Raw genomic sequence first — 19,479 nt, forward strand, 5'->3', positions numbered from 1 at the left:
GGTCACCAAAAAATATCTGTTTCTCAGGTGTCGTCCGTATGTGCGCAGCAGTACTCAGTTGTAATACACTTTTCCACCACTTGTATCAGTAATGACAATATAAAAAAACCAGAAGAAGTCTGAAGCTAAAGTCATAGAAAAGTTTCTTAAGCGCAAAACGTATGACTAAAGTTGCTTTAATTTTATTGACAGTTTAAGAAACACATATTATTTGTATTTATATTATTATTGTTATTATCGTTATTATCCATCCATCCGTTTTCTACCACTTGTCCCTTTTGGTGTCACGGGAGGTACTGGAGCCTATCCCAGCTGCATTCGGGCGGAAAGTGGGGCACACCCTGGACAAGTCGCCACCTCATCACAGGGCCAACACAGATAGACAGACAACATTCACACTCACATTCACACACTAGGGCCAATTTAGTTTTGCAAAGCAACCTATCCCCAGGTGCATGTCTTTGGAGGTGGGAGGAAGCCGGAGTACCCGGAGGGAACCCACGCAGTCACGGGAAGAACATGCAAACTCCACACAGAAAGACCCAGATCAAATCCAGGACCTTCTTATTGTTAGGCACACGTACACAGTGCTGCTATTATTATTATTATTATCATTATCATCGTTATTATCTAATTTTTTTTATATTCCATCCAACCATCCATTTTCTACCGCTTGTCCCGTGGTGGGTCACTAGGGTGATGGAGCATATCTCAGCTGCATTTGGGCGGAAGGCGGGGTATACCCTGGACAAGTCGCCGTTTTTAAAATTATGTATCATTATTATTCTTATGTATTTATTTGTTTAGTTAGAATGTATTGTACCACTGTGTAATTGTATGTAAATGTATTTTTCATCTGTTTTTATTAGTCCATTCCTTTGTAGTATATTTAATTAGTATTTATTATTGTAATTAGCCTGACCAATGCTTTGATAGTATCTTTGATAGACACATTGTTTCATATAATTTGACAAGGTGTATATTGTTAAACTGTAAGTATGTTATATAATTATTAAATACCATTAAAATCAAGAGTAAGGTTACTAATTCAGTGTTATTATTTGAGTGGGCCCTCTGCCCCTCTGTGGTGGAAAAGTTGGGCCCTGAAGTCAAGAAGGTTAAGAACTTCTGGTATAGAGGAACTTGGACCATTGTAAACACATTTGAATATCCTTGCATTGGCATTTTAACCTCCTAAAGGCAAGCATCCACAACAGCAAGATTATTTTTCTTCAGAAATGTATAACTGATAAAAGAACAGTGCCAAGAACACTGCATAGGTTGCTGGTTTTCAAAATAAGAATAATAGTGAAGGGAGAAATCTGACACCCTAGAGGTTCCTAGAACAATTTAATTGAATAGCTCGGCCCTAAACACATGGTGCGTGTGTGCAATCCTACCATAAAATCGCTATCTAGCATGCTTAATCCACACTATTCAGAACCTCAGTAAAATGTTGTAGGATGAAGAATTGGGACATATCTACTTGTGAGTTGTTGTGACTTTCAGTGAGGATTGGCTTGACTCTTGTTTTGGATAATTGTACACTGCTGAGGTCTGTGGTCCTTTTCTCTGTCTCCCCGTGGCCTCGGATACACGTGACATTTTTAGGTTGGCTGTCCACCTTAATACCGTCTAAGTAACCCCGACAGTGTCGTGGGTGGCAACTGGCGTCATGGGTTCCCTCACACAGTATGTCGAGTATTTGTCCCTTAGTCTGTCTTGTCTGTAGAAATAAGGTGGCTTGTTTGAGAAACATGAATGTTGCAGTAAAAAATGATATTCAATCAATGGTTGCGCAGTTGCATTTGGGATATTGTAACATGACATTGCCATTGTGTGATTTCTAAAATGTGAAATAAGATTGAATATACAGGTGGTCCTTTGATTGCGAAGGAGTTCTGCTCCTGCGATGTGTTATAAGTCAAATTTTAGTCAAAACACATACCTATATGACCATTGAAGTCACTCACACTGTACACGCAATATAAGAAACAACAGCAAAAAAACAATATTTCCAGAATTCAATAAAAAAGCAACACGAAAGGAAAACAATTCCTCATCTTTATTCCGTTTAAAATCTCAGCCAATGTATCAGGTAACAACATATTTGCTGCTTTATCATCCCTACCAGGGTTAAGGGCATCCACTTGCATACCACTATGCTGTTCAGTTATTACTGTGCTTTTATTGGAAGCAAAGCCTTTAACATTCTCGAGGATACCAGCCTTAACCTTAATAATGTCACGACAGCCGAGCGTTTGAGACCAAAAGTGTGTCCAATGTTGGTGGGTGTCTCTACTTTCTCTGAGCTTTTAATTTTAATTTAATTTCCATAGTGATGGCTTTCCTTTTTTGTGTGCACTACCACCAGAGTAGCCTGCCTTACACTAAGGAGAGTGCTAAAAAAATATAAATAGGTATTAATTGGCCTCTTACAAACTAATTTTCAGGTGAGTCTTTGAAGTCTTGAGACGTCGTAAAAGGAGGACTACCTGTAATACACAACTATTTTAGACAATAGAAGGAAACTGGTTACAGTAAAACAAGGCAAGTAGTCAGCATATTGACACTAATAACCCATTGTTATATGAGCAAGCATTTATTAACCTCCTCAGATATTAAATCGGCTGTTTGTCCTGATGTTCATGTTGGGCCACTTCAGGACTTGCACGTTTTTCAAGGATTCAACTTTACACAAACACATCACATTGTCCCGGATGATTGGTGAGATGGTGTTGGTGGCTTTAGGCTTTGTCTACACTAAGCCGGATAACCCCTTAAACAAATAATTATTTAGCCTAAGCATCGTGTCAGCCACACTAAACCATTGTTTAAGGTAACCCTCCTTGGATAATTTCTTACACGGGTAAGTGCGCCGTGTATTTCTTGAATCTCCGGCTCTTAGCGTTGTATGGACTTATTGATCGTTTACAAACTGAGTTCGGAGAGGAAGTGAAGTCAGAAAGACTGCACCTCACACAGGAAGTGACGTCAGAAAGAATGCGCCACAGCCAGCTTCATAACAACCGGAGCTAACCACTGGAAAGATGGAGGCGAGTCATCCAGACATGCCCGTGTTTCTCATTTTTCTACATGTACAGACGCTTGTGGAAATCACACATGAATACCTTAAGTGAAGAAAACGCGCGATTGCAGCTATTTCGTATACAACACTTCTCAGACGGCAAGAGAACTTCCGAATGTCCAGGTCAGCTGTGATTCTACTTACCGAAAAACTTTGTGCATTTGTCGAAGGGGAGACAAGGCGAACGCCGGCTCCCGTGGATGTGATTAAAAAGGTAGCGTGTGCTTTGTATTACCTGGCCGTCGAGTGAAGACTACGGAAAACATCAAATGCATTCGGGCTGGCAAAGCAGACTGTCAGTTATTGTCCGCCATGTACGTTTGTATGTTGCGGACTCAACGTCTAGGTCCAGAGTATACAAAGTCACCAAAAACGAATGGACAATGAAGGTGAAGGCAAAAGAGTGAAGGGTGTCCTGACCAGATATCTAGATCCCGAGATTGATTGTTGTCAAATGTTCTTCATCACAATGTTTCCTTTTACATGTCCATTAAAGATGTGATTAATTTATGATGGCTCAGGTGTGATTCACTACAATAGGGCCCCACAGCACACTGGATTCCAGTTAATTGAAATACCACAACACTGGATATTGTTCAGATAAGTTGAATTTAATATAAGAACTTGCACAAAAAGCAACACTGGAGGTGACTATGACGTAAGCATTTTCTGCACATGTGTACTAGGTTGCATTGTGCTGGCGGAAGGAAGGGGTGAAGGGGTCTTAAACGACCATTGTGTGAGTGTGGACAAGGATAAGTTTAGGTGGGATTTACCCTGGATAACCAATATGTTGCCTTAGACATATTGTATTTCAGGACTCTAAAACACACAATAATAGTATGTAATCCCTATAAAGCAAGTCATAAGTAAACAAAAACATGTACCATTGTCAACTTGGACACAATTTATACTAAGCATCTTTGGACGGGTATCTGTGAGAATAAAAAGCAGCCTGCATTGACATGTATTGCAAACATTGAAAATGAATGCAAATTGTTGAACAATGATACATGTGTCTTTGGTAAAGTGCTATTCAGATTAAATGGGGACATGCCTTTGGCCAAGTTCAAACTCTCAAGCTCTGACAAGACAATGTGCACTAGGGTCACAATATTATGTTGTTATGTTACTTTGCTGGGACAACACTGATGTTCTTTGGCCTCTTACAAAACATGCACACCCCTCCAAAAATAATTGGAATAGGTTTTGCTGTAGACTAAAACATTTCGTCAAAGGATGAGTATGAGACCAAGAGGTCAATGTTACATATGGATCTGATACGCAACTTAGAAAATAGCATTATTTGTAACAGAACACTATATTTTAGGTAGGACTGAGTATTGGAACAGACTTAAAATAGATTAAAGGGTATAAAACTTAATATTTAGTCTCATTTGCTTTGCTTGCAAAAAGTGCAGCAAGCCTGTGACCAATCAACACCACCACACTTTTGCATTTTTCTTTTGTGATGCTTTTTTTTAGGCTTTCACCACATCTTATTTCAGTGTTTGTTCCGGAGGGGTACTCCCTTCAGCCTCCTCTTCTGAAGGTACAATGCATAATCTGCAAGCGGGGGCTCGCCTGACTAGTCGATCTATGGGACTTGGCCTGGAAATCCTGAAAATATTGGGGAAAATAAGTGCATTGCTATAGCTATACCCCATGAGTGCTTTCCTCCTGGACAGAAACCGACAGAGCTGAGGCACACATTTTGACTCTGAATACTTCAGGTACATGTTGCCTGTTTAATCTTTGACTTCAGTCTGTGAAGGCCGTGATGTTGTTTTGGTTCATGGCCGAGACCAATGATCAGGGGTTCAAAAAGGTTTGTGACCACGCCTCTAAAGGGTTTAAATCTTGATTTTTAATTGGCAAAACCTTCCATTTCTTGACACTAAGGAGCTCCATTGTTGTTTTTACAGTTTTGTGTCAGTATCTTGCAAAGCAATGAAGAATCTCCCAATCAGGTTGTATCTTTCCTTAAAGGGGTCAGAATATGATTTATTTTACATGTAAACTACTTCCTTATGGTCTACACAACATTTAATGGTGGTTCTTTGGTCAATTTTTTGCATAGATTATGTTTTGCAGACCATCTTCAAGATAATTTCTCACTGTCTCTTCAGGATGCGCCATTTTGTGGGTGGTCTTATATACGTGGCTACACTTCGACTGCGTCTTCTCCCTGTCAACTATGTGGTTGTTTTAGTGAGTGTACTGAAAGAGATAAGTTCAAACTATACACTACTCTGTCCGCCCTGAGACTGGAAGGTCGTGAGTTCAAACCTCGGCCGAGTCATACCAAAGACTATAAAAATGGGACCCATTGCCTCCCTGCTTGGCACTCAGCATCAAGGGTTGGAATTGGGGGTTAAATCACCAAAATGATTCCCGATCCCAAATACACAGAAACAGGTACCAATAGGTTAGACGCGTTGGTTTTGCATTATAGGTCCCTTTTAAATAGCCATGTTGCGTATTAGACCCAGATTTAAATACAATTAAAGCCGACGTGTTCCTCCTTTGTCTCATATTATTATTTTGCTGTCAAACCCAAATGCTTTTGGCTTACACCAAGATCTGTCTTTAAAGGCCTACTGAAACCCACTACTACCGACCACGCAGTCTGATAGTCTATATATCAATGATGAAATCTTAACATTATAACACATGCCAATACGGCCGGGTTAACTTATAAAGTGACATTTTAAATTTGCCGCTAAACTTCCGGTTCGAAACGCCTCTGAGGATGACGTATGCGCGTGACGTAGACCGGCGAACACGGGTATGCCTTCCACATTGAAGCCAATACGAAAAAGCTCTGTTTTCATTTCATAATTCCACAGTATTCTGGACATCTGTGTTCGTGAATCTGTTGCAATCATGTTCATTGCATTATGGAGAAGGAAGCTGAGCAAGCAAAGAAGAAAGTTGTCGGTGCGAAATGGACGTATTTTTCGAACGTAGTGAGCAACAACAGTACACAGCTGGCGCTTCTTTGTTTACATTCCCGGAAGATGCAGTCAAGATGGAAGAACTCGGATAACAGAGACTCTAACCAGGAGGACATTTGACTTGGATACACAGACGCCTGTAGAGAACTGGGACAACACAGACTCTTACCAGGATTACTTTGATTTGGATGACAAAGACGCAGACGTGCTACTGTGAGTATGCAGCTTTGGCTTCTAAACATTTGATCGCTTGACCGTATGTGCGCAACTTTTTTTTGCGTATGTACGTAACTTTTTAAAAATATATAAGCTTTATGAACCTTGGGTTAGGTGAACGGTCTTTTGGGCTGAGTGATTGTGTGTGTTGATCAGGTGTTTGAATTGTATTGGCGTGTTCTATGGAGCTAGGAGCTAGCAGAGGAGCTAGGAGCTAGCGTAACAAACACGCAGGTGTTTTTATGCAGGATTAATTTGTGGCATATTAAATATAAGCCTGGTTGTGTTGTGGCTAATAGAGTATATATATGTCTTGTGTTTATTTACTGTTGTAGTCATTCCCAGCTGAATATCAGGTCACCCCCGGCTCTCACAGCATCTTCCCTATCTGAATAGCTTCAACTCCCCACTAGTCCTTCACTTGCACTTTACTCATCCACAAATCTTTCATCCTCGCTCAAATTAATGGGGAAATTGTCGCTTTCTCGGTCCGAATCTCTCTCACTTCATGCGGCCATCATTGTAAACAATAGGGAACTTTGCGTATGTGTTCAACTGACTACGTCACGCTACTTCCGGTAGGGGCAAGCCTTTTTTTTTATCAGATACCAAAAGTTGCAATCTTTATCGTCTTTGTTCTATACTAAATCCTTTCAGCAAAAATATGGCAATATCGCGAAATGATCAAGTATGACACATAGAATAGATCTGCTATCCCCGTTTAAATAAAAAAAATTCATTTCAGTAGGCCTTTAAATGTACAATCTATTTTAATAATGAATAATCGTGATTTCAATATCGATACAAATAATTGTCACTATCATTTTGGCCATAATCATAACACTTACAACATATGATTGTGCGTTTAGAAATGTTTTTCTTTGCATATTAGATGGATTATGATAATGTCATAAACTTAAATTCAAATCTATAAGTTATAACACATTCTTAAAACAGGTTGTGTTATCATTGCCTGACCCAACTTGTAAGCTTTGCACCTTGGGCAAAAAGCAGCAGGTGTTGGTGCAAATGTCCTCTCTCTCAGCTCCACTTTTTTTTTTTCTTCTTCCATGCTTCCTCTTTCATGCTCACATATTCAATTTAATGTAAACCCTCCTTCACCTTCAACTTCAATTTTCTTTTCTATTTAGTGAACCAAGAAAGAATTTGTTCCCGCTGGGTGTGAATTCCAATCATCTGATGAATTCACCCATGCCACGCACATGCATGTTTTATCATTCGGTCTACAACGTTCCATTACTGTATGTACATTTACTGTAAGAACTCCATGCCAGTGTCATATGTTGAGGCTTTCGTACATTTCCCAAGCCATCCGTACTGTGTCTTCATGGCCATACTGTTAGGTAGGTCACTGTAAAGTACACATGTTCGAAATTATCATGTAATACGAATACTTTTTAATCATGGAAACACCTGCCAGTAATTTAGACTGTGAGGAATGACACAACAGGTGTTCACATTTGGCAGGGAGTGGGAGAATCTGCCTGACTAGAAAGATTATTAGAATTGTTTCTGCTGTTTACAGTATGAAGGCCCTATAGGCAGCATCACATATACTCCAGCTGCACTGAAAACTATTCAACACCCATTTAATTCATGGGTAAGAAAAAGTTAACGTGTTAATGCATATGATTATGTTACGTGTGTACAGGGGAAGAAGACGGCATAGACAGCAGGGACGTCGTTTAGCTCTGTATTTATTTATATATATATATAAACACAATATATATATAAATACGAAAATGAAGTGTGTAAATAATCCAAAATGTATGTGGTGTGCAACTATGTGTGGAAATTAACTGTTGAATGTTACTGATAGTGTTGAGCGAGAAGCGGAAGACCAAGAGGGGCAAGACAGGCTCGGAGGTCCGTGACCAGGCAGGACGTCGGGGCAATAGCTAGGCGTCAAAAGTCTGTGTCCAGGCGGGAATTCGAGATCCAAGAAGGGCAGCTAGAGAATCAGAGGGGGACACGGGGAAACGAGACACACTTCTCGTAACCAGGGGACGGAGGAATGTGTACGGGGACAGGTTGTTACGTTCTGGCACAGGATAGCATGTTGCGCTGGCTTAAGAAGGCACGGAAGCTCATCAACGCAGGTGTGTAGATTGCTGATTGGCGATTGAATGCGGCCGCTTGCTGCAGCTGGAGTGACGAGCGCCGGCGCGCTCTTGGAGGTGCGCCCAGATGAATGCGCACTGGAGTGCACCCAGGCTGTGACAGATTAATCACGAAAAGTATTGCATTATTCATATATAAACACAAATGATTCATGCAATTTATTTTCACCGTACATGCTCCTTTAGCTTAACTGAAGATGGTTACCTGAAAGGTGGCGCGAGTTGTTATATGGTCAGTGATCAGGTCAATACATACATCAGTACAAAGATGGGTGAGGAGATTTTGACTGGTGTTTTGGGTAGTAAATTGCGACTTTAAGCTACTAAGTGCAGTCTGAGTTGTTCATGGATGTGTGGAGTTACATTAGCTTTCAGCGTACATCAGCACCTTGTTGCAATATTATTGCAGGATTGTTGAAAATGTGCACTTCATACTAGAGCAGTGGTTCTTAACCTGGGTTCGATCGAACCCTAGGGGTTCGGTGAGTCAGGCTCAGGGGTTCGGCGGAGGTCAAGACACACCCGACTCATCGTGTAAATAAAAACTTCTCCCTATCAGCGTATTACGGATACGGCAACAGCAGAAGTCACACTGATTTGCAGGTGTGTAATTTGTTGTGAGTTTATGCACTGTGTTGGTTTTGTTCTTTGAACAAGGTGATGTTCATGCACGGTTCATTTTGTGCACCAGTAAAAAAAACATGTTAACACTTTAGTATGGGGAACATATTCACCATTAATTAGTTGCTTATTAACATGCAAATTAGTAACATATTGGCTCTTAACTAGTCATTATTCAGTACTTATTAATGCCTTATTCGGCATGGCCTTATTATAACCCTAACCCTCTAACCCAGACCTGGGCATTCTGCGGCCCGCGGGCCGCATCCGGCCCTTTGTACGTCCCTGTCCGGCCCGCGTGAGGCCAATTATAAATTACAAAATACATTTAAAAAAGTATCTATTTCGAGTGTGCAATACAACAGTGCTGCTTTTGTTTTGAAAAGCGTTATTTGTATTACTTCCGTGTGGACGTATGCTCGTGCGCGCAGCGGCAATCACAAATACAAAATACATTTAAAAAAACATCATTGTCGTGCGTGCAATACAACTGTGCTGCTTTTATTTTGAAAAGTGTTATATGTGCGTATGTCCTGTGAGGGAAGGCGCACAGTGACAAGTGATGCCCGGTTATCCCCGAGACGCTAAAAAGAGAAAAGTTGATGACGAATGGCGTGTTTTAAAAAAGACATGGACTGCCAAGTAAAGGTAAAGCCGTGTGCTTATTTGTGGTACACATGTTGCTGTGTTTAAAGAATATAGTGTAACCACCTGCTGAAGTAGATGTTGTCTTCTTGAGTTGCGTAAATGAGAAGTGAGGAGACGTGCGTGTGGAAGGAACGAGATATGTTGAGCTGTGTTAGTATAGCTTGCTATATAAAAGTTTAAAAAGAGCGTCAGACTTGCTGTGCACTTCTTCTGGACGCTACAATTGGTGTCAGAAGTAAAACGTCATCGGGAGGTACGTGCCACGTGAGGAGCTCGCCGCAAGAGAGAGAGAGAGAGAGAGAGAGAGAGAGAGAGAGAGAGAGAGAGAGAGAGAGAGAGAGAGAGAGAGAGAGAGAGAGAGAGAGAGAGAGAGAGAGAGAGAGAGAGAGAGAGAGAGAGAGAGAGAGAGAGAGAGAGAGAGAGAGAGTGAGCGAGCGTTTACAGGTGCAGCCACGCTGCTTGCCACGGGGGGAATTCCGCCCTCAATGCAGACTCCCAGGTTTGATGGCAAGGCGAACTGGAAGGCATTTCATCCCACTTGTGACATCAATTGTAGCGTCCAGAAGAAGTGCACACCAAGTCTGACGTTCTTTTTAAACTTTTATTGAGCATGCTGTAACAAACGCACCCAAGTTCCCCGGGTGTCTTTGCCACTACGCATTTAAGGAGTCACGGGTGGGACCTGATATTCAGCTGGGAATGATTAATACATTAAATAAACACAAGACATGTATAACTATCAGCCACAAAACGAACAGGCTTATATTTAATATGCCACAAATTAATCCCGCATAGCAAACAACTCCCCCCTCCCGTCCATATAACCCGCCAATTTAAATCAAACACCCACACAACACACTCAATCCCACAGCCCAAAGTTCATACAACACATATATTTCCCCAAAGTCCCAAAAGTTACGTACGTGACATGCACGTAGCGTGACATGCACGTACGGGCAAGCGATGAATGTTTGAAAGCCGCAGCAGTGTACTCACGGTACCGAGACTGCGCATCCAACTCAAATTCCTCCTGGAAAGAGTCCCTGTTCTCCCGGTTCTCCACAGGCCAATGGAAAGCACACCAAAAAAGTCAAAAAGGCAGATTATTCCAAGAAGTGGCTCCGTGGCAAAAAACACTGCGTCTGACAGGTGCTCCAGGTGGTTAGTGACGTCACTTTCCGCTTCCGCCCGGTCTGATAGAACCGGATGCCTTTTATATCCCCCCATATTATTTACGTACATATTTAATATTAACACGATTATTAAATACGCCTGTAACAGTTTATAATAAGTAAATGGATGACATAATAAGTATATATATATATTTATTTTCCCAGCTGAGCACAAGTTAACTGTGACTGGCAATTTATTATATATATATATATCGATGGACCCCTATGGCCATTACAATGCTATACTAACACAGCTCAACTTATCTCGTTCTTTCCAAAAGGAAAACCAATCCTCACTCCTCATTTCCGTAACAGCAACGCTTCTTCCTTCTTCGCCAATCACCTTACAGACGTGCTACGTTCACAACAAAGAGGATGCAGGATGAAGTGACAGAAATTGAAATTTTTGTATTGTAATATACATCAGGAAGTGTTGTGTAAGAAAGTGTTAAAAATAAAACCATCAAAAGCCATCTGCTTTTGTATAAAGATAAGTTAGGTTAAATGAAAATATTATTATTATTATTATTATTATCTATCTGACGGTATATCAAAAATAATTTGTGCAAAACTTAATTGAAATATTGTCGGTGTGGCCCTCCAGCAGTGCTCGGGTTGCTCATGCGGCCCCCGGTAAAAATTAATTGCCCACCCCTGCTCTAACCCTAACCCTAACCCTAACCAAATAACTCTAAATTAAGTCTTTGTTACTCAGAATATGTTCCCCATACTAAAGTGTTACCAAAAACATGTAACTTTGTCTTGAATTTGACTTTTTTTTTTTTTTTTTTCACTATAGAAGGGTTCGGTGAATATACATATGAAACTGGTGGGGTTCGGTACCTCCAACAAGGTTAAGAACCACTGTACTAGACTGTTACAAATGTGCCCTTCATACTAGACAGTTACCACATTTTGAGCCAATGAATGACGTGTGTTCATGTACAACATTTAAATTTTTTTAGTATATGACATTCTGACAGTAGAATTGCATTCCTGTCAATTTTTTTTAAGTTTATTAAAATTATGCAAAAAGTAAATTAACTGTGGTGTGTATATATATATATATATATATATATATATATATATATATATATATATATATATATATATATATATATATATATATATATATATATATATATATATATATATACCTGTATATAATTTTTGCATAATTTTAATCAACTTAAAAAAAATTGACAGGATGAAATAGTCTTGTGATTTTTTCCCACACATACATATTACGCTCTACCACGGTATCAAGCACTATTTTTTGGATAATCTAATTAAGACATATATATACAGGTATATATATATAAATATATATATATATATATATACAGTGTTGGGTTAGTTACTGAAAACCATTAACTAGTTACAATTACTAGTTACTTTATTTCAAAAGTAACTCAGTTACTTACACCAAAAAGTAATGCGTTACTGTGAAAAGTAACTATTTAGTTACTTCTTTTTTCCCCCTTTTTTTTAAGGCTCCCATTAATGCCCTTTTAGCCTTCATTTCAGTACTGTTATTGCACTGGAGAATAATACCATCTGTTGATCAACTTGACATGCATTTGCATCACTGAACTCAGAAAGCAATGTGGTCTACATACAACACACAAACAATGTGGTCTACATACAACACACAAACAATGTGGTCTACATACAACACACAAAGACAAAGATATGTTTCAAAGGGCCAATTTATTTCAGGCCAGAAAAAATTGACAAAACTATTTTAAATAGCTGCAACATAATGGCACTTTAACTTTAACTCTAAGTAGATAGGATCTTTGGTCCAAGACACAACTTACATTTAACTAAAATGTTATTTTCTTTGTGCTCGACAAAAGAAAAGTATTGAGAATGTCTCCATGTTAAAAAACTCGACTTCTGGCTTCACCATGATGTCTTGTTAGTTGTTATGAGAGTAGCGTATGTGTGTGTGTGTGTGTGGCCCTTTAAGATATGACAACATGTGAGGTGAGTGACGTCAGTGAGTGAGTGGGCGAGAGAGGTGAGGGAGCGGCGACAGTGAGTGTGTGCAGGTGTTCTAGCTTGGTGGATGGCTGCGTCCAATAAAGTCACAAAGTTGCAACAAACCGCCGGTCTCGTCATTCACCCTCAGCTGTAAAGACCCTCTTCCGGGTAAAGTGAAGGTTGTTAGCCCTGCGGGGAGGCGTGCTTTCCCCCACCCACAGAAAGCACGCCTCTTATTTTCCACCGGAGCGCTCCAATAAAACACACTCAGATCTTCTGTTTCTAGCCGATACTACATAAAAATAACGTAAAATAACGCAGTAACGCATCATGCAGTAACGGTAACTGAGTTACTGTATATAAAAAATAACGCGTTAGATTACTAGTTACCGCCGAAACTAACGGCGTTACAGTAACGCGTTACTTAGTAACACGTTAGTCCCAACACTGTATATATATATATATATATATATACAGTATATATATACTGTATATACTGTATAATATAATAGCGCTGTCAAACGATTTAAATATCTAATCTTGATTAATCACATGTTGTCTGTAGTTAACTCGTGATTTATTGCAATCAATTGAGATTATGTTTTCATATATAGTACGTGTATCTTAAACAGATCATTTTTAAGTTTTTAATACTATTAACATGGGACTGGGCAATTTGCTTTATGATAAAGCTTAACCTATTTTTACCTTTTACCATAACAATCTATAAGGTTAAAATAGTCCGCTTCTCTCCCCCCATCTGCTTTCTTTTGTAATTCATTCATTACACTTATGTATTGTTAACCTGACTCTTGCCAGATCCTTATAGTTCGCTGAGGTCCACACAAGGATCTGGGACTTCTCAATAGGAGATGTATTTCAGAAGGCGGGGCCTTGTAAAAAAAATCATTGTATGTGATTGGATAAACTACTTGTCCGTTATCTTGAATGACGTGCTACTTCAACCACTCACATCGAAATCAACCCGTGACGCTGATGAGAGCAACGCTGGGGAATCCAAACCCGGTTGGAAGAAGAGCCAAAACATCCTTGCCACCAATAAAAGCCTTCAATACCTTTCTCTGTTCATCTTTTAAAGAATTCATATTCGATCGATGTTGCAAAACAGTTGCAATAGCAGAATCAATGTCAGCACACGACTCCTTGCTGCGTGCCGCCATTGCTGTTTGAATCAAATAGTCCCTTCGGCGCTATGTCACATCTATGAAATCCCGCCCGGCGATCCTGATTGGTTCATTATTTTTTGCTATCTTGAAGGAGTTTGCAATGCCTTCGAGCCCAGATTCTTGTGTGGAGCTCAGCAAACTACAAGGATCTGGCGAGAGTCAGGTTAAATGTATTGTTGCATTTAAAGTGATTGTAATGTTAATAATATAGGTTATTATTATTAGTATCATTATTATTATTCATTATCAATAGTGTTATTTATATTGGTATTTTTATTGTTCCATTTGTAGTGCAATAATGTTATTTGTCATTTCTTTGTTATTACTATATACTTCAGTAACTGGTTCTTTGGTATCATTTTTGGTGTCATATTTGTACATATCGTATATGATGGATGGATGTTCTTTTGTTGTTTTTGTTGTTGTCTTTCTGTCTTATCCCCACCTTGTCCCCACAATTTCCCCTATGTTTTTTCGTCTTTATATCCCCTCCTGCTCCGGTCCGGCTGTGCCAAACATTAAATATAAGTCCATTTAATAAGGTCAAATACAAATAAGACCACCAGAGAAGTATCCCACACTTCTCTTTTGTAAAGCAATTCTGTACAGCAATTATGGGCATCTACATCAACAATATGATTTGCCTGAGTGGCTGAAAAGGACATGTAAAAGATATTACATGTATAAACAGCTCAACACAAAATTGACACAAACATTATTTTACTGATACACACACGCGCAGAGTTACTCTCACACACACACACACACACACACACACACACACACACACACACACACACACACACACACACACACACACACACACACACACACACACACACACACACACACACACACAAACATACTGTCTCCCAATTGCAAAACTATAATTATTCTCTACAAAATATTATATTACATTGAATTCGGTTTTGTGTTAATATTTTTGGTTGCCTGGAATGGATTAATTAGATTTTAATTTGTTCTGTAGAAAAAATGTATTTGGTTTTTAAGTGACCCTTTATGACGCATTATTACTGAAAACTAAGGTTCCACCGAAATGCTTTTAAAGCCGTAATCATTTGCCTGCCATATTTGTGTATTTACTCTCCATTAATTACATGACATCACATTTCAATGTACTTGTAGCGGTCCTTTCCTAATGCTTGATAAACTTTGCTCACAATGATTAACATTGTGAAAGTTTCCGAACCTGAACAGGGTATTGAAAGCCGCAGTTATGTTCATTTTCCAACCACCCCCACTACATTTGTCTACCCCCTGAAGATGATGGTAATTCCTGCCTTTGACTGGAATTGGGATAAGCAATTTCCAGTGAGTGTGTCTTGCAAAACTTCCCTTCACTTCAAATCCTCCGCATCAACATAGGCAGGACACATCCATTGTGTATTTTGCATTTGAAAGTATGCAGCAAACAGACGACAGAGTATGTGGGACCTAAACTGGAATCAATCTTATCATCTTGAGCACATTAGGGTCCATGACAGAACTGGACCAAGGATGTTTGAAACTACACAAAAACGACTTGGGAAGATTATGGGGGAGTGAGACTTGACCGCCCAGTAGAGAAAGGAAGTTGTGCCAGATTCCCAAAGTCTACATCATGACTCAGGGTTCAAGGCCTCGGTACTTATAAACACAAACATTCACATCATTTTGAATACTAAAACATTATAAAGACCTGCTTTTTTCTTTCAACCTTAAAGTGGTTTCGATTCCAATAGGTAACTGGGGAAAAAGGTGTGGAGAGAAAATCCGGGGGAGTTGCATGTTTACAAGCGGGACAATCCATGTATGGCATTAGCCAATTCAACGATTTCTGATTTTAGTTATTATTTTTTTCTCTATAACTCATTCATCCAACTTATGTGTGCGGTCATGGTCAGGGTCACGTTTGGGGTGTAAGCACTGCTCTGGTTTGTGTCCTGATTAGATTACTAGATGACCACAGATATCAACTGCATAGTATCACCTCCCTTGTCATATTTCCCTCTCTCCAGTATGTTGCAAATAATGCAGTGTTATACATGAAAATAGTTACTCATCATCAATGACTTGTATGCAGAGGTGGGTAGAGTAGCCAGAAATTGTACTCAAGTAAGAGTACTGTTACTTTAGAGATGTATTACTCAAGTAAAAGTAAGGAGTAGTCACCCAAATATTTACTTGAGTAAAAGTAAAAAGTATGTTGTGAAAAAACTACTCAAGTACTGAGTAACTGATGAGTAACCTGTTCGTTTAATGATGACGGCAACAAATAATGCACAAAAACATAGAAATAGCAATGAGCAAATTCGGAGCCAGGAATATCTCTTAAGCAACTAAAACAATAATATATATTAAATAATAATACATTAACATAAAAAAAATTAAGGCAAATTGAGCCACAATAACTTAACAGCACCAAGTCATCAGAATCAGGTAATACACCAACTTATATTCTTGTCTTCATGAAAGAAAGGAATCTATATGTGTTAAACATGCTTGCATTATCTTTAAACACCTTTAACTTGTTAACAATATTAACTATATGTGTTAAACATGCTTGTATTATCTTTAAATACCTTTAACTTGTTAACAATATTAACTATATGTGTTAAACATGTTTGCATTATCTTTAAACACCTTTAACTTGTTAACAATATTAACTATATGTATTAAACATTCTTGTATTATCATTAAACACCTTTAATTTATTAACAATATTAACTATATGTGTTAAACATGCTTGCATTATCATTAAACACCTTTAACTTGTTAACAAAAACATATATTTCATAAATAAGTAAATATAGATTATATATATGAATGAGGTAGATCCTCGCGACTTGATCAATTGAAAAGTAGCTCGCCTGCAGAAAAAGTGTGAGCACCCCTGCCTTAAACGATGGTTTAGTGGGGCTTGGGCTAAACAATTATTCGTTTAAGGGGTTATCCGGCTCAGTGTAGACATAGCCTGAGACAAGGTTCGTACAACAAAGCATATTTCTATTCGGTCTGTGATTCGTAAATCGAAAAGTTCATACAGCGAGGGGTTTGTAAGTCACGGTTCCACTGTACGTACTTTTTTCTCTGCTTGGTAACAAGAATGGATAGCCTAATGAAGATTCCCGGCATGTTTGCTTTGAAACCGACTCATTTTTCACACAGTTAGCATAGTGCATTCCTCACATTCTAGAAAGACAGTGTCACTGTCTTTTAAACCTTAAAGTAAGACTATGTTTGCATGTGTGTGTGTGTGTGTGTGTGTGTTTGTCTGTGTGAGGAAGGAGAGAGAACTTTGCAGCCGAGTGAGCCATAGTACACAACTTCACATGCAGTAGTCTGCCGCCAGACCTTTGCATTTGTCTGAATTGTCTATTCAATAGCTCAACCGGTCAAGAGATTTGGGGATTGGATTTTTACCAGCAAAATAAGCCAAGCCGTGTAACCTAACAGTGTGTACAATATAGCTGAAGTTCCTCTCCTTCTGTGACAGTTAGAGCATGCTGAGGCTCATACTGCAAGAATGCTATATGTGTGTGCACATTTAGATACAGCGACAGCATGGGGGGAAAAGAAGAAAATATTTGTGAACAGTGGAGGGGCAATAAAACAGAGAACAAATAATTCTATATGGTTCCGAAAATGTGAACAATTGGACGTAGTTATTTGTCATTTTATAGTGGAAGTACTCTCTCTTTTTGCTCTTGAGGGTGTTTTTGGATGCCTGTCTCATCAATCTGGGCAGGACCTATTTACAACCCCCCTCCTTTTTTCCCTGCCCTATTTCACTGCTGCAGTACGTAATGAGAGCCACGCGCTGACTACAGGTTGGGAAGTGAGTGAGGGAAAGAGAGGCAGCGATAAGGAGAGGAGACGTTCTCAGGCACCTCACATGTTGGGAGTTTGGAGTCACTGTGCAACCCCGAGAGTTGAGGTGAGGGGTGACTATGTCTTTATCAGCTTCGTGCATGAGAGTGTGTGTTTGTATGCAAACAAATCTTAATGCCTTGGGTCAGAATTCGTGTTTTGAGAAAAAAAAAGCCGCTGCAATGAAAGCAGAACTTCCCTCGTGCCCTCAGTGAAGGCTCCTATTCATGTGTGTGCACCATCCTTATGTCAGCCATCAGACTTTGACGCACGTGTGGCAGGTTTACCTTTCCGAGATCACAGTTGGGTGTGCGTGTGAATCATCCCGTGAAGTGGAGAAAAAGACTCAGTGTTAAAGAAACTCGGCACAAATATTTATCTGCACGTGCCTGTTGATTCCCTGTGATTCACTGCTTGATTCAGCGTCTGATATTTTGCAGAAAACACTTTTTCTCCCCCAGCTGTGGTCTGCTGTAGACAACAAATGAGAGGCAGACCTCAGAGAATCAAGACCTCATCTGGCCACAATGTGGGAAGCCTGCACATTTTGCTGTCACATGGTTCTTGCAGTAAAAGATTTACATTTGCAGCAGACTTCAGATGTTATGCTGAAAAGCGCAGAACAGATGGAGTGAGTTGCTGAAGAAAGGTTTTTGGAGGCTACGGAAAAGAGCATCTTCTGCTATCCACCTTTGATAGTATGGTGTGATAACCTGATGGTACACATCAAAAGTACCTTTTGGTTGGCTATTTACTTACGACTACAAATCTGTAAGCCAGTGGTCACCAACCTTTTTGGGCCCAAAACCCCCGGTCTCAGTTATGAACCAGGGAAAGATCACCTTTTGAAGAAGTTAAAAAAGGACTCAATTCCTTCCAACTCAAAGCTTTTATTTGGCAATAATACACACCTTAGCTGTCGCCACATTTAGTTTTGCTCAAACTTTTCAGTAAGAGAAAAAAATAAAAGATTTTGCAATTAATAGAAAATATGAATTGCCATGTAACTTTTAAGCTTATAACTTGCTTAAAATAAAAATAAAAACTTAAAGCCTTTTATTAGGCAATAATATACACATTTGCTGTTGCTACTTTTAGTTTTGCTCAAAGTTGACTTGCAAGAAAAAAAATTCATATTTTGCAGTTAACAGAAAATATGAATTGCCATGTAAATTTAAAGCGTATGAAGTTGCAACATTTAATTTCCAACATGTGTCACTCAAGTCAGCGTAATGACTGTGACTGAACATTGGGAGTATTTTCTAAGTTGGCTCATAATTGCACACAGCTAGTCTGAGGCAGTTGGTAGGCAGCCAGTTTTAGTGCACATGTTTACTCGTCCCCAAAAGTCACTGTTCTCTGCACTGACTTTCAATTCACTGTCATTTTGCAAATCAATTATTTTTATGCAACATCAGTTTGTAAAGAAAATGCATGTTTGAATTCGGCTGCTAGCTGTTCTCCATCAATTGGCGGGAAAGGTTTTGATACAAAAGCAGCAATGTCCTCCATTACATTTACCTCTCCAAAATGCCCACTGAACTCTGCTGTCACTTTGTCCAGGTGTGTGCAGTACACCTATGGGTGGAAAAC

At 39.4% G+C, this 19,479-nt stretch overlaps 1 long non-coding RNA gene across 1 annotated transcript in view; it reads left to right on the top strand.

The window, feature by feature from the left end:
- LOC133641724 (uncharacterized) overlaps positions 1 to 17,864 on the top strand; it is a 408,940-nt gene extending 391,076 nt beyond the window's left edge. Inside the window, exon 6 of the long non-coding RNA XR_009824330.1 lies at positions 17,817 to 17,864. This is a non-coding gene — a long non-coding RNA (uncharacterized LOC133641724). The remainder of the gene's footprint in view (positions 1 to 17,816) is intronic.
- Positions 17,865 to 19,479: the final 1,615 nt, after the last annotated feature.

The sequence above is a fragment of the Entelurus aequoreus genome, linkage group LG24 (assembly GCF_033978785.1).
Source record: "Entelurus aequoreus isolate RoL-2023_Sb linkage group LG24, RoL_Eaeq_v1.1, whole genome shotgun sequence".
NCBI classification, from domain to species: Eukaryota; Metazoa; Chordata; class Actinopteri; order Syngnathiformes; family Syngnathidae; genus Entelurus; species Entelurus aequoreus.